At 39.1% G+C, this 17,094-nt stretch overlaps 1 non-coding gene across 1 annotated transcript; it reads right to left on the bottom strand.

Moving 5' to 3' along the window:
- Positions 1-3,129: 3,129 nt before the first annotated feature.
- On the bottom strand, positions 3,130-3,234 carry LOC112443075 (U6 spliceosomal RNA). Its single transcript, XR_003031347.1, has one exon. It is a non-coding gene; the product is annotated as a U6 spliceosomal RNA (small nuclear RNA).
- Between the last annotated feature and the right edge of the window lie 13,860 nt (positions 3,235-17,094).

The following is a 17,094-nucleotide window of genomic DNA, read 5'->3' on the forward strand; positions in this document are numbered from 1 at the left end:
TTTTTGATCTCTTCATCTTCTGTTTGATTCTGAGAACCTGCACTGGCATCTCTGCTCCTTCTTAGAGGAGGTGATGACTCCTGGCTGGTGCTCTGTACACACCTGACTGCCAGGAGATAAGGCACACAGGGTGGCTCCCTCCACGTGGGTGTTCATAGATGTCCTCAGTGGAACCTGAGGAAAAAGGCTGTTTTGAGACTCTCGTCTTAGAATCATAGCATTTAATACCCAAATGAAACATGGAAAGAGTCCAGTCCAACAACACAAGCATACCTGATCCTCTAATCCATTTTGTATGCTTTTCACCTTAATAACCATGGAACAAAGGCATAACCCTTCATTCATTTCGGCTGAGAACTAATCATGTCAAATTTCTCTTGATGTTATTTCCTCAACCAATTTTACTCAACTCCTACTGTAGCTCTGTGAATCAGGACTGTAATCTGGGTTTATAGTATTAAAATCACTGCAGATGGTGACTGCAGCCATGAAATTAAAAGATGTTTCCTCCTTGAAAGAAAAGTTATGACCAACCTAGACAGCATATTCAAAAGCAGAGATATTACTTTATCAACAAAGGTCCGTCTAGTCAAAGCTGTGGTTTTTCCAGTAGTCATGTATAGATGTGAGAGTTGGACTACAAAGAAAGCTGAGTGCCAAAGAATTGATGCTTTTGAACTATGGTGTTGGAGAAGACTCTTGAGAGTCTCTTGGACAACAAGGAGATCACACCAGTTCATCCTATAGGAAATCAGTCCTGAATATTCATTGGAAGAACTGATGCTGAAGCCACCTGATGCAAAAAACTGATTCATTGGAAAAAACCGTGATGCTGGGAAAGATTGAAGGAGGAGAAGGGGACAACAGAGGATGAGATGGCTGGGTGGCATCACCGACTTGATGGACATGAGTTTGAGTAAACTCCGGGAGTTGGTGATGGACAGGGAGGCCTGGTGTGCTGCGATTCATGGGGTCGCAAAGAGTTGGACATGACCGAGTGACTGAACTGAACTGAACTGACTGAAACAGCAGCAGGAAAACAGGGTGGGCTTTGCTAACAAATAAGTCTATGTGGATTTAACAGAAGCAGTAGGTAGTTCCTAAATTTACTATACCTTACCTGTCTGTGTTAGCACATCTTGGAGGGGAGTCTCTATAAATCTGCTATAGGGAGATACTCTTGTATTATTTTAAAGTACCATTTAACTTGGGTTTCTTGAGAGTTGCTTCTCTCACCTCATATCTTTGGGTTTAACATGGGTAGTCTGGGGAAGCATCTGCTGTCAGTGATAGGGGTGGAGCTCTCATAATTTCATAATTCACATGAGTCAGGACTTCCTTCGGGACACAGTGGTAAAGAATCTACCTGCTAATGCAGGAGACACAAGAGACGTAGGTTCGATATTTAGGTCAGGAAGATCCCCTGGAGGAAGAAATGGTAACCTGCTCCAGTATTCTTGCCTGGGAATTTCCATGGATGGAGGAAACTGGTGGGCTGCCGTCCACGGGATCCCAAAGAGTCAGGCATGACTGATTGAGTACGCACACACATGACCAAGGTTATATTTGTCTTCGTGTGTTTTGGGGACATATCTATTCCACAGAACTTTCTTTTCCTGATCCATGGGTGCTAGCTAATCAGACTGGTAAGACAGATTGGTAAGACATCTATACTGGCAACTTCAGATTGGTAAGACATCTATGAATTGTAATCTGACGTGAGGTGTTCACAAGCCATTTATTACTAGTTAGGGTGGCTTAATGATGCCTCACTGTTTATTTTGCATCAAAGTAGGTGGACTGTTATCTTTGGAACCTAGCCTCTGTCGCTTGCATTCTAAGACTCCTTCATGAGAGGATAATAAAGGGTTTGTGTGGAACCCAGCACGGACTCTGATGGTGTCAGAAAATAGATAGGGCTGGAGTTTCATCGATTAAAGTCTTCTCTGAACATCCACTATGCCCCGGGAGACAGAGATGGAAAACTCAGACCCTGTGCTCTAGGAGTTCACTGCCCAGTGGTACGGAACAATGGAGATGCAGTGTGATAATTACTAATAGCCACTATGACAGTGACTGAGCAGACTTTCATATAGAACCCCCAGCCCACTCCAGGGAGGGTCAGCAAGGTGTCTTGGAGAAAGTGAGACCTGAACTTGGTGTTGGGAAACAATAGGGATAAACTAAGCGAACCAAACAGAAAGGAATGAGCCAAATTGAGCTGCGGAGAAAGGTGCATAGGGGCTGCATGGACTTCTGGTGACTCAGATGGTAAAGAATCCACGTGCAACATAGGAGACCTGGGTTTGATCCTTGGGTCGGGAAAATCCCTTGGAGAAGGAAATGTCTACCCACTCCAATATTCTTGCCTGGAGAGTTGCATAGACAGAGGAGCCTGGCGGGCTACAGCCCATGGGGTCACAACTGGGACTATCACTTTCACTTTCACTTTCACTTTCATAGGGATCAAATAACACCTTAGCAACAGTCAGGGAAGCAAAAAACGACCATACCTTGGAAATGGTGAAACATAAAAGATTTGTCGTTTGTGCTTATGGGGTAAGAGATACATTTTCATTCCACCCCAAGCTTATCTCAGTAATCCAATCTCAGGAAGGCCTTACACTTATTCACTCCTTTCCTCCAGACTGCTGCTTCCAGGCACCCAAGAAATAGAATTTTATTTCCTTAGGGCCAAAAGGAAATCTTTGGCTTCTAAAGGGCAGTTCCGATACATCTCTCAATCCTCATTATGTAAATATTTGAAAGTTTTAGTCACTCGGTCATGTCCGACTCCTTGCAACCCCATGGACTGTATAGTCCACCAGGACTCTCTGTCCATGGAGTTCTCCAGGCAAGAGTACTGGAGTGGGTTGCCATTTCCTTCTCCAGGGGATCTGAAAGAAGAGTCTACAGAGAGAGGTCACTGTGGTTTAGAAAAGGCATTGATTCAGCACTTTCTTCCATTTCTGATTCCAGCCGGGTCCTGCTGCTAGCTCATGGAGGGCATTCTCTACCAAACAAATAATTTCTTCCTTGTTTCCGAGAAGGAGAGATTTGGATCATATTGTGTATCTAGGCATCTTTCTGTCCTCCTTGTGCATCTAAGCCAATGTTTGTCTGTTTTTTTAAAATGTGGAGCACTTCTAGAATTTGCATGTCATCTTCACTTAGAGGAAATGCTAATTCTTTGTATCATTTCAGCTTTAGTGTACATGCTTCTGAAGCAAGCACTCTAAGCCAATGTTTTTGACTGCTAATGTTTTCCTCTAAATTTTCCCTTTTCAGGTAAATGTCAGGACCTGTAATTACCATGGGAAAAATCCATTTACTGGTTCTAACTCTATGCCCACTATTATTATTATTGCTATGCCCTCCTCCAGGGGATCTTCCCAACTCAGGGAATGAACCTGTGTCTCTTATGTCTCCTGCACTGGCAAATTTGCTAAACTAATGGAGACTCTGGTAAAACTCAGTGAATATAATTTTATCAGTTGAAATTTTAATGTTACCAAATAGGTCAAATCAAGAGGTCATATGTAGGCATAAATGACCTTTCGATTAGGCCTTAGTTGAGCCGGGTCCCTGAGAAGGTGAATGTGATTGTGGCCTGGCTAGAGGCCGTGCTTTCTCCCTCGTTGCTCCAGGTGCTTAAAGCTATTTATCTTGGATGGCCGGCATGTGCTAGTCCCACAGCACAGAGTGTTTCAGCATTTTCGTCAGCATTTTCTAAGCTCCTGCAACGCTAGTGTCATAAATTCCAGCTCTTATTTCTTTTGTGTGAACTTGTGATTAGGAAGTCAACATCTCCCCTTTTTAAAAAGCAAAGAAAGAGTCTGCAAAGAGGTATAATTAAGAATGGTCAGGTGGTCACATGAAATACATCTGCCAGAAGCAAAACTGCCCAAATTGCAGATCCATGAATGGTCAGAATTCCCACAGGTGACATTCTAGAACATTCAGTGCCATGTGTCTCAATAAAATTTGACTCTCTCTGATGGGTCCATTTTTTTCTTGCAAAGAATTAGGGTGTTTGAGTAACACTGTGTGACCTTTGGAGGAAGGTAGGATAGGGACACAGGAGTGAAAGAGCAGGCAGCTCACCAGACCCAATTGAGTTTTAATCGTGTTTCATCTTAGTACATTGTGTGTCAGTGTGAACCTACCTAAAGCCTTTCTGGAAGCACATTCTGCATGGATCAATCAAATGCATGTCAATCAGCAAGTGAAGTTGCTACTCTCTGTGTCTTGTTTGAACCTGATATTTTTGTGATATGAACTATTTAAATTAATGACTGAAGTGTAAATAACTTCAAACTATCCTCAGGAAAAAGCATATATAAATAGGAAACATTCAAATTGTGTGAACAATTAGTTCTGTAATTAATCAGTGGGGGAAAATAACTCAGGATGAGTTTTCTAGATTGGTAAAAAACTCAGCTGCAAAGCAGGAGACGGAGGAGATGCAGGTTCTGTTCCTGGCTTGGGAAGATCCCTTGGAAGAGAACAGGGCAACCCACTCCAGTATTCTTGCCTGGGAAATCCCATGGACAGAGGAGCCTGGCAGGCTATAGTCCACTGGGTCTCAAAGAGTGGGACATGACTTAGTGACTAAGCACTGAAACACGTATAAATGATAACTCCTGAAAAAGTACATATTGGAGATCCAAAGAAATATTTGGTACAGTAGTACATGATTTTCTACAGAACCTTTTTTAACTACAAAGCGATTTTAGTTTACCGAAGGCAATGACAACCCACTCCACTACTCTTGCCTGGAAAATCCCATGGACAGAAGAGCCTGGTAGGCTGCAGTCCATGGGGTCGCTAGGAGTCAGGCACGACTGAGCGAATTCACTTTCACGCATTGGAGAAGGAAATGGCAACCCACTCCAGTGTTCTTGCCTGGAGAATCCCAGGGACGGGGGAGCCTGCTGGGCTGCCGTCTATGGGGTCGCACAGAGTCGGACATGACTGAAGTGACTTAGCAGCAGCAGCAGCAGCAGCAGCAGCAGCAGCAGTATATTTTGAAGTCCTATTGTTAGTAAGACATTATATCTTCAATCAAAATGAAAATAATATTAAATGCAGGCAGGTATCTTAATAAAAGTCTTGATATACATAAAGAAACTTCAATTTTTCTATTGAATATTAAACAGTATTTCTATATTTTGTAGTCATTTCATGAAAGAGCAGCAAAAGCAGAATGATAATTTTATGTTTTATATGCTTTAGTGAAACAATGTTGTGGAGTATAAAATTTTGCAGTTTTAATAATAAAAGAAATTTGTACCCTGAAAGTTTTATATTATGATTGAGAAGTGATCTAATAACTACTTTTTCCTCTTAATTTTATTTATTTACTTGAACTTTTAATTTTGTATTGGGGTACAGCTGATGAACAATGCTATGATAGTTTCAGGTAAACAGTGGAGGGACTCAGCCATATACAAACATGCATCCATTCTCCCCCAAGCCCCTCTCACATCCAGGCTGTCCCAGAACAGTGAGCAGAGTTCCATACAGTAGGTCCTTGTTAGTTATCCATCTTAAATATAGCAGTGTGTCCATGTCCTTCCCAAACTTTCTAACTATGCCCTCCCCTCGCCAACTGTAAATCGGTTCTCTGTGAGTTTCTTTCTGTCTTGTAAGTTCATTTCTATAATTGCTTTCAAATTCCACACATAAGGGATGTCATATGACATATCTCCTTCTCTGTCTGACTTACTTCACTGAGCATGACAATCTCTCGGTCCGTCCACGTTGTGGTAAATGGCATTGTGTCATTTGTTTTCATGGATAAGTAATATTCAACTGTATAAATGTAAAACATCTTTAGCCATTCCTCTTGTCGATGGACATTTAGGCTGCTTCTATGTTAATTTTAGAAAAAGCTTTAAGTCAATTCACTTTTAGATTTCTCAGTGTTTTCATATTTTAAAAAGTCTTTATTTTTCTGGATGATGCAAACAAATACCTTAAGGCATCATTTCATATTTATTCACTATATGAAGGATCAAATGGAGGAGCTTGAATAGAAATCATTAATCGTGTATAGTTGGTTACACAGTTCAGTTCAGTTCAGTCCAGTCATTCAGTCATGTCTGACTCTTTGCGACCCCATGAATCCCAGCATGCCAGGCTGCCTTGTCCATCACCAACTCCCGGAGTTTACTCAAACTCATGTCCATCGAGTTGGTGATGCCATCCAACCATCTCATCCTCTGTCATCCCCTTCTCCTCCTGCCCCCAATCCCTCCCAGCATCCGAGTTTGCCAGTGAGTCAACTCTTCACATGAGGTCGCCAAAGTATTGGAGTTTCAGCTTCAGCATCAGTCCTTCCAATGAACACCCAGCACTGATCTCCTTCAGAATGGACTGGTTGGATCTCTTTGCAGTCCAAGGGACTCTCAAGAGTCTTCTCCAACACCACGGTTCAAAAGCATCAATTCTTTGGCGTTCAGCTTTCTTCACAGTCCAACTCTCATATCCATACATGACCACAGGAAAAACCATAGCCTTGACTAGACGGACCTTTGTTGGCAAAGTAATGTCTCTGCTTTTGAATATGCTATCTAGGTTGGTCATAACTTTCCTTCCAAGGAGGAAGTGTCTTTTAATTTCATGGCTGCAATCACCATCTGCAGTGATTTTGGAGCCCAGAAAAATAAAGTCTGATACTGTTTCCACTATTTCCCCATCTATTTCCCATGAAGTGATGGGACCAGATGCCATGATCTTCGTTTTCTGAATGTTGAACTTTAAGCCAACTTTTTCACTCTCCACTTTCACTTTCATTAAGAAGCTTTTCAGTTCCTCTTCACTTTCTGCCATAAGGGTGGTATCATCTGCATATCTGAGGTTATTGATATTTCTCCCAGCAATCTTGATTCCAGCTTGTGCTTCTTCCAGCCCAGCCTTTCTCATGATGTACTCTGCATAGAAGTTAAATAAGCAGAGTGACAATATACAGCCTTGATGTGCTCCTTTTCCTATTTGGAACCAGTCTGTTGTTCCATGTCCAGTTCTAACTGTAGCTTCCTGACCTGCATATAGGTTTCTCAAGAGGCAGATCAGGTGGTCTGGTATTCCCATCTCTTTCAGAATTTTCCACAGTTTATTGTGATCCACACAGTCAAAGGCTTTGGCATAGTCAATAAAGCAGAAATAGATGTTTTTCTGGAACTCTCTTGCTTTTTCCATGATCCAGTGGATGTTGGCAATTTGATCTCTGGTTCCTCTGCCTTTTCTAAAACCAGCTTAAACATCTGGAAGTTCATGGTTCACATATTGCTGAAGTCTGGCTTGGAGAATTTTGAGCATTACTTTACTAGCGTGTGAGATGAGTGCAACTGTGCGGTAGTTGGAGCAACTGGATATAGTTGACATCAATTGACTACTTCCTCCAATAACCGCAGAAGACCCATCTGGCTAGAATTTATAGGACTGAGAATCAGAGAGGAAAAAGAACTGTAGAGAGAAAGAAATCTGGAGGTTTTCAAAGGGTCTTGATCTGCAGATGTTCACAGAGTTTGTTTCACAGAATACTCAGGAGTGTGTATGTGTAAGGAAGTCCTCAAGTCTGGGGGAGGAAACAACCAAAAGTATCGGAATAGCATGTGTTGCCATGACCAGATTTCAAAATCTCCTAATTCACAGGGATTCAATTATGCTCAAAGGGTCCTGCCTTCATAGCGAGGAAACTTAAGTCTACACTGAGCACTGCCTTGGTGGTGGGCTGTAGTCACTCAGTTGTGTCTGACTCTTGCGACCTCATGGACTGTTAACCTGCCAGGCTCCTGTGTCCGTGGGAATAATAGGGACCATGAATAGAAGTAATCGGGACCGTGAATTCAGGAGTACTGCTCTTGGGAAAGAATTAAAAATCTTTTCTCTGGTTTTCTTGAGAGGTAGTGATTGATAGAAAACAATTCAGAAGTTCCTGGGGAAGCTTCCCTGACCCAGGGGGATAGAACCCATGTCTCCCGCATTGCAGGCAGATTCTTTACCATCTTAGCCACCAGGGAAGCTCAGTGATAGAAGACAATTCAGGAATTATGAGACTAAGAGGGAAGACATCTTTGAAGTGGATGTTCCAGGAAAGTTAATTTTCACTGGAAATCACTACTGTGTGAGTAGAAAAGTCTGGGTGTTAAGAGTGAAGGCTGGGTTTAAAAAGCCAGGCTGTCTGGGTTCATCCGTGGCTCACGCTTGTCCTACCACCTTGGGCAAGTTTCTTTGCTATTTGATGCTTTGATTTCCTTGCATGTAAAACAGCAATGACTGAGTCACTTATTGCATAGTTATTGGAGGAATACAATGAGATTATGTTTATTCTCTTGTATGAGGTCTCCAGGCATCTTAGTTTTACTCTGCTGGAAGGAATAAGGACTGTGCTCAATCACATCTGACTCTTTGTGACCTCAGGGACTATAGTCCAACAGGCGCCTCTGTCTGTGGAATTTCCCTGGTAAGAATACTGGCATTTCCTCCTCCAGGGGATCTTCCCCACCCAGGGACTGAACCCACACCTCTTGCATCTCCTGCATTGGCAGGCAGATTCTTTACCACTGCACCTCCTGGGAAGCCCAGTTATTCTATATTAAATATTCAAAAATTTATTGTTATTTTAAACATGTTCTGTCAAAAAAAATCAAATATCAGATTTGTCCAGGATTATCTGGAATTAAGTTTCTGATATGCATATATAAATATATATTTATTATCCATATTTATCAGAAAAACAATAACCAAGGTATAATAGATACCTCTACTTGATGAAGTTTGTCAGTAATTATCAATATTGTATGCACATTATGATTAGGGAAAATTTTTTAGAAAATGTTTATGCTTGAGCCCCATTTTCAGAAGTTCTTAGTAGATTGGAAACCTGGGAGAAACTGGCAGGTTGAGAAGCACAGATTTATCTGAGTCAAGATTTCGCAAAGCCTCAGAAACAACATAGTGAATATTGCATGTCATGAATTCTTTTAAAGAAAAATATTTTATGTAAATAGTTATTAGCTACAGTATGCCACACATTATTTCTCTGAGATAAAATGTATTTACATTTTTTTATAATTTGAAAGTCAAAAGAATTTGTCATCTTTCTAAAAAATACAAACCATTTACTTTATATATATATATACACACATGATATTTCCAAGTATTAATTCAGTTCATTTGCTCAGTCATGTCCGACTCTTTGTGGCCCCATGGACTGCAGCATGCCAGGCTTCCCTGTCCATCACCAACTCCCGGAGCTTGCTCAAACTCATGTCCATCAACTCAGTGATGCCATCCAACCATCTCATCCTCTGTCGTCTCCTTCTCCTGCCTTCAATCTTTCTTAGCATAAGGGTCTTTTTCAATGAGTCAGTTCTTCACATCAGGTGGCCAAAGTATGGGAGTTTTACCTTCAGCATCAGTCCTTCCAATGAATATTCAGGACTGATTTCCTTTAGAATGTGGACAAATCAGAGAGTTGTTACATTCAAATTCCATCGACTAAACGTGTCACAGGATAGAAGAATGGTTATTATTATATCAATGCAGAAACACTATGATAATGTACAGACTTATTTCCAAAAACTTCCTGAAGAGGACTGAAAATAGTGTGTGTTATTTCTGGATAGTGCAAAAAATACACTTCTTTTTGTATTCTGCATGGTAATAGTTTTTATAACCATGAATTTTATTATCATAAAGCACTTTAGGAATCAGTGAAGAACAAAACAATTAGGAATGTTTTAAACTTTTAATCATGTATTAAATTAATTTTCTATGTGATTGCTTGTGCAAAATGAGGAATTCAATGGAAAAAAGTTATTTCAAGTTGAAATAAATAAAATTGTTTCTTTTTTTAATTTGTCTTTTCTTCAATTTATACTTACCTTCATTCCTGATACAATTGCCATCCTTTTTTTTCCAGCAGTAGTCCCTCACTCTATGTGCTTTTAAAGAGTGCAGATCCATTTTCCAAAAAAGAACATACTTGGAATGATCACTATGTTTTTTTCAGAAGTAAATTTAGATAAACAGAAAGTCAATTCTGCTCACAAGGTTATCATCGCACCCTGTGCAACTTTGTTATTAGGGAATTAATCAATTTGCTCTTCCTTTATGATCCTTCTTGAAGCAAATTCTTTTTAATACCCTTAGCGGTAAAATATTCTTTTTTTTTTCCTAAAAAGTAAACCACCATAAGGATTTCTTCTTCAGGTAATAGCAGAGTAGCTCATATTGGACTAACTCCTCATCAGATAATATTAAATAATTGAGAAACAAACAGACAAACAAAACAAGTCCAAAGGAACTAAAAAGCACCCACAGCAGGTAGGAGGAAAGTTGTCATGGCAAAAGATGCCCACACTGTGTAACTTGCCCAGGTTGTGGCTCGGTGCCTGGTGGCAGGCCCTGGATGTTCCCACATGCAGTGGCTAAATTTCTGGTAAATATCAGAAGTTTTACTGGATTCAGAATCAGAGTGAAATAGGGAGAGACCACAGCAGTTGGAATGTGATGGAGAAAATTCTATGGAAAATAAAGCCAAAGGAGGGGAACAAATTCTGTCCAATCTGTCCAGATTATTGGCTTTCCCCTTAACCATGCTTCTATAGAACAGGCTCCAAGTAACCCAGAAAGTGTTAATTGACTCGACGTATGTGAGCTTCTGACAACTGTAGGGAAGACAGAATTTGGAGGCTGAGTTCAGATGAGATAAAAATGAAAGGAAAAAAACCAAATACTATAGCATTGTATCTGGAATTTATGTGATATGAATATATAATACACATGATACTATAGTATAAAACTTTAGGCATGGTAAATGGAAACTTCTTACTATTTCTATATATTTATATTTTATAAGTGGTGCAATATTAATTCTAATTAGGTTGTGAAGAATCAAAGATACATGCTGTAATCCCCAAAACAGTTACTACCAAGTATATTGCAAAGATGTATGGGGGAAAAAGCAGTGGATACCCATAACTGTGGATCAGGTACCCCAATGTAAAGCCTAAAACTATAAAATTTCTAGAAGAAAATCTTGATGACCTTGGGGTAAAAGTTTTAATATAGAACACAATATGGAAGAATCATAAAAGAAAGAAGGGATTGCAAATTAAAGTCACATTGAAATAATACTGAATACTTAGAAGAATTACCTCTTTTCCTCCTCAGGAAAAAAGAAAAAAGACTAAACTAATGCTGGCATCTTTGCATTATCAATCAGTCAGTCAGTTCAGTCGCTCAGTCGTGTCCGACTCTTTGAGACCCCATGAATCGCAGCACACCAAGCCTCCCTGTCCACCACCAACTCCCGGAGTTCACTCAGACTCACGTCCTTCGAGTCAGTGATGCCATCCAGCCATCTCATCCTCTGTCGTCCCCTTCTCCTCCTGCCCTCAACCCCTCCCAGCATCACAGTCTTTTCCAATGAGTCAACTCTTCACATGAGGTGCCCAAAGTACTGGAGTTTCAGCTTTAGCATCATTCCTTTTGTATAATTGTTTTGGGGATTACAGTGTATATCTTTGATTCTTCACAGTCTAATTAGAATTAATATTGTACTACTTATAAAATATTAATATCTAGAAACAGTAAGTTTCCATTTACCATGCCCCAATTTTTATACTTTGGTAGTCATGTGTATTATATATTCATATCACATAAATTCCAAAATATAGTTCACCTCAACATATGTGAGATGAAAAATTATTTTTTGGAAAAAAATTTTCAGTTGGATTAATCATAGATGATAAGCCCACTGATGTCTTAAAGTTCCAATACTTCTGTTCTGGGATATTTCTTCCATTAGTATTAATACCCTGGAAAATAGGAGAAACAAGGTATGGACCACAGAGAATCAGCTAAGTATGAGGTTTCAAAAAATACTTTTTCATTTTATCTTATGTATGTTGAGGTGAAATATATTTTAAATTAAATGGTATCAGTATTAATAGGTTTTTGCTACATAACAAGGCATTCTTCTTCATTTATTCTCAGAAACTAGAGGCTCGTTATACCTCATTTGTGTATGAGTAACAGATACACATAATTTAGGATTCACAAAATATAAAAGGATATACAATGAAGTGTGATTTGTTACAGTTACCTTTTATGGATATGATCTCTTTACTGAGAATATTCAGGTTGCCTCCCATGCTTTGTATTACAAGCACTGTTTCACTGAGACTCTTTGTAAATATACCATTTTACATGTGTGCAAGAAGATTGACAGAATGTTAGATACAGAATTGATAAAGGCTGTATGCACTTACAATCCTGACATGTACCTTCAAATTACCTTCCGTAGAGGTTGTACCAATTTGCATTCTGATGAGCAATGTATGAAAGACTGGCTTAATTTGGAAAAAACAACAACAACACTTTTTTTGATCTTCCACAGCAAGATTTTTAGTTATTCTCCACTGCAGGCAGATTGCAGCAACCTCGATCTGGGTAGTGACAACTTCCACCTCCTGTAGTGTATATGGAGATGCTGTGGGGATACTTTGAGCCAATCCCGAAGTGACAGTTTTGAAATTCTTGAATACATCCTATGATTCAAGGCCCTGTGCCCCCACCATCATGGTATTGGGGAGTTTTCCCTGGCCTGTTATTATCTCAGCTGTAAGCTGAAATCTGAACCTTTTTGCAGGAGACCCATGCACACTGAAGTGTGAGTGGAGTATAAACAAAAGAAGGTCAGAGAACGTTGACCTAGGACAGTAGTCTCTGTTGTCAACGCCTGGAGAGGGTTTTATTTGACACAATTTGGGGAGGGGGTGATGTGGGTTATGCTGGTAGCATCTACTGTATAGAGGCCAAGATGCTGCTAAACATCCTACAGGGTAGCACCTCAAAACAAAGAGTGATCTAGCCCCAAATGACAACAGTTCCAGGTTGAGAAGTCCTGGCACACACACACACACACACACACACACACACGCACACACACACACACACACACACACACATACACACACAAACAGTGTTAAAAGTGGTGCTTCACAAAGAAGGAACTAGAGTTGCTACCAATGGTTGGAGATTAAGAGTAAGGAAAGTGAACTTTGGCTTCTCCTTTTTTACAGTATATACTTCCATTTGTTGCAAAAGATTAATAAATGGCACAGTGTCATCTTACTTCCAAACGTAATGCATACCATACTCCCAAATCCACATGATAATTTTGAGTCAAGTGAAAAAAAGTTATTAGTACATATCGTAGTCACCAAGTATTTTTTCTGCATAATTAACTGTTAAAGGCATAAACAATTTAATTATGAATACATTTCCCCATCACAGTGAGTTGTACAAATTTTGAAATTTCTTTTGGCTAACAGCTTGATATTTACTTTTCTTCATAGTTTTGAGGGTTTATTTCCCAGTTTCAGTAGGTCAGGATACTCTCCTGTTTAGTCTTTAATTATCATCATATCTGCAGACTGAGTTGCTAAGGTAACAAGATAAAGACTCCAACAGGGGAAAGGTGAAGACCGAGTTGATTCTGTTTTGTTGCCAATACAGTGAGAGCTGAATTAACCTTGAAAAATAAAGCAGAGCTTCAACAGATCAGTCCTGGGTCTGTTTTACATATTTACACAAAGGGCATAAAGAATGACTGCAAATACCCTTCCCCTATATTGTAAGACACTATCCAGAATGGTGCTTCCCACACTTCAAGCAAAGATCATGGTCCCTCAGTAATCTCTTCCAGGTCCTGTCTTATGTTTGTCTCCTGAGATTAGCAACACAGACAGCTTCGAATCCACCTGCCATGTGGGAGACCTGAGCTCAATCCCTGGGATGGGAAGACCCTCTGGAGAAAGAAATGGCAACCCACTCCACTATTTTTGCCTGGGAAATCCCATGGACAGAGGAGCCTGGTGGGCTATAATCCATGAGGCTGCAAGAGTTGGATATGACTGAGCGACTAAAGCACCACCATTTAAAAAAAAGTCTGAAAATGTTGCACAGTATATGATTTCATGAAATGAAATTCTGGAAAGGTCAAACTATGGAGACAGTAATGAGATCAATGGATGCAGAGTTTAAGGGTTGGAGATGAGGTAAAGATAAGAAGAGCACAGAGGACGTTTAGGTCAGAGAAAATATTTTGTGCAATATTATAATGATGGATACATATCATAAATTTGCTCAAACCTATAGAATGCAAAACAAGAAAGTAAAACATGAACACTGGGTAATTATGATGTGTCAACATAGTTTCATTAGCTGTAACAAATGTTTTATGCTGGAGAGGATGTTGTTAATGGGAGGGGGTGGTTATGAGTATGTGAGGATGGGTATATTTGGGGAATCTCTGTCCTTTCCCCTAGTTTTACCTTGAATTTTATACTGCTCTAAAAAGTGTCCTAATTTTAAAAAGTCATAATAGAACTAGGCCCAAACAAAAGCAAATTATGATTTGAGAAATGGTGAAAATAAATTGATAAGAAAAAAAATAAAAACTTACTGAGGTGATGGATATGTTCGTTAGCTTGATTGTGTTGATCATTTCTCACTGTATACATATACCAAAAATCAGGTTGTATATCTTTAGTGAAAGTTGCTTAGTCATGTCTGACTATACAGTCCATGGAGTTCTCCAGGCCAGAATATTGGAGTGGGTAACTGTTCCCTTCTCCCGGGGATCTTCCCAACCCAGGAATCGAACCCAGGTCTCCCACATTGTAGGTGGATTCTTTACCAGCTGAGCCACCAGGAAAGCCCAAGAACACTGGAGTGGGTAGCCTATCCCTTCTCCAGTGGATCTTCCTGATCCAGGTACTGAACCAGGTTCTCCTGAATAACAGGTAGATTCTTTACCAACTGAGCTACCAGGGAAGTGCTGTATGTCTTAAATATATACAATTCCTATGTGTTAATTATACCTCAACAAATCTGAAAAATTACCAAAAATATATGTCCTTTAAAGTTCTTCAGTGAAGATTGACTGATGGTGAAATTTTTCAGTTTTTGATGACCTGAAATAAAATGACCTTCATTAATGAAGTGATGTTGCTCCATATACACTTTTAGGATGAGATCTATTTTCCCTAGCACTCTGGGGACATAGTTTTCTGTCTTTTATTTTCACGCCTGAGTAGCCATTCCTTATATTATTTCATTAAATCATTCTTCTATTCTCTTTTTGTCCTAAGAATGTTCTCCATTTTTCCTTTTGTTTGTATTTTTTACCATAGTATGAAAACATACATTTTTTGTTAAAAAATCATTTTTAAGCAATCCCCATTAATTATGTCACAGATTATTGGTAGAGGCTGTGATTCCTGGTAGATTGATGTAGTCTATCCTTGTGAAAAATTCTCAGCCATTTTCTGTTTGAAAATTGCTTCTCTGATGTTGTTTTCTTTCTTCCTGGTATCCTGATTATTCACATGTGAGACTTTTCTAATCTCCTCCATGGATTTTCACCTCTTGTGACCCAGGGTGTTTTCTAAAGGTGGTGCAAAATGTTCTCCTATGATGTGACCTTGACATTCAGCTTGTCTGGTAGTGGGATGTATGTATGCTCCATCCTTTTGAAGTGGGCTGGATCTTTCTGACTGTCTCATCCAACAGAGAATAGTAGATGTGATGCTGGCTGACTTCTAAGGCGAGGTCATAACAAAGGCACACTCCTTCAGAACACTAGCTCTCAGAACCGACCCACCACAACTTGAGGAACCCAAATATGTCCTCTCATATTGTGGGGTGCACAGATAAAACCACATGTGTAGAAGTCATATGGAATTATTCTGTCAGCCCAATTTGAGTACAAGTTGATAGCCAGTATTGCCCACCAACCATTTAAGTCAAGATGCCCCCAGATGATTTCAGCCACCAGCTAAAGCCACACCAGTTTTGAGTCTTCCTAGGTGGATGAATGTGGTCATAAGGCATGAACCTCCAATTATTAGATAAAAATGATTAATGTAGTTAACACTGCTATATGTTATATATGAAATTTGTTGAGTCAATCCTAAATGTCCTCATTGCAAGGAAAACATTTGTTTCTTTTTCTTTTAATTTTATGTCTATATGAGATGGTAAATGTTCACTAAACTATCGTGATCATCATTTCAACATGCGTGTAAGTCAAATCATTGGGCTGTATACCTTAAACTTATACAGTATTATATATCATTTATATCTTAATAAAGCTGGAAGAAAAAATTAGTGTATTTTTTTCAATTCATTCAAAATCTAATTGTGAAGTATTCAATTTGCCATATTGTTAGGAGTATAAGTCCAAGGAAATCATTAATTATAGATGTAGATGTAGAGATAATCATAGTTATGTACAGGTATATTTCATACAAAACCTCAAACGTGAGTGTCATTTAGTATGGCTTTCATCTTTACATGAACAAAGAACATGTAGGATTTTCAAATGCACTTAGCAATGACAAATTAGAGTTCAATAGTTTGTCCATGTAGATTAGAAAAGAATAAGCATTTTAATCAATACAAAGGGCAGAAGGCTAACAGTTTGAAAGTCCATAAATTAGAAATTTGATATCAGCATTACTCTTTAATGAGTTCTGATTCCTTTCTCATGAATTTCTAATTGTACTTTTAAGATAAGTTTAATTGGATAATAAAAAATGGATTATAAAACTTGCTTCAAATGTTCCTCTAGTTCATAGTTTAGAACAAACACCTTAGAGTTGGGAAGTTATCGATGATTATCTGCCTCACACAGAAGCATTAGATAAATCTCTTAAATTATTCATATATTTTACAAGTAAAGTGTTAACTCTGCATCTTAGTATGTAAGATATTAAATGGTCCTTTAACATTTCAATACTATGGGAGATTAGAGGCCTTAGTACTGCTGCTTTGGGATATGTTCACTCTGTTATTATTTAAAATACTGTTCTGTCCATTACCTGTAGTTCTGAAAAGTTTGGGATGTTTTCTACCCAAGATAATAAGTAATAAATCCTGGATTTCATAGTTAGATTTCTTTAGCCCGTCTCAGCTTCTCAGAACCACTTACAAAGGAGAATTATATTGCACTTGTATTTAAAGATTGCATACAACTTCTAGGATAAATTCGAAGATGGAATTCAAGCTGTAAGA

The sequence above is a fragment of the Bos taurus genome, chromosome 20, assembly GCF_002263795.3.
Source record: "Bos taurus isolate L1 Dominette 01449 registration number 42190680 breed Hereford chromosome 20, ARS-UCD2.0, whole genome shotgun sequence".
Lineage (NCBI taxonomy): Eukaryota > Metazoa > Chordata > Mammalia > Artiodactyla > Bovidae > Bos > Bos taurus.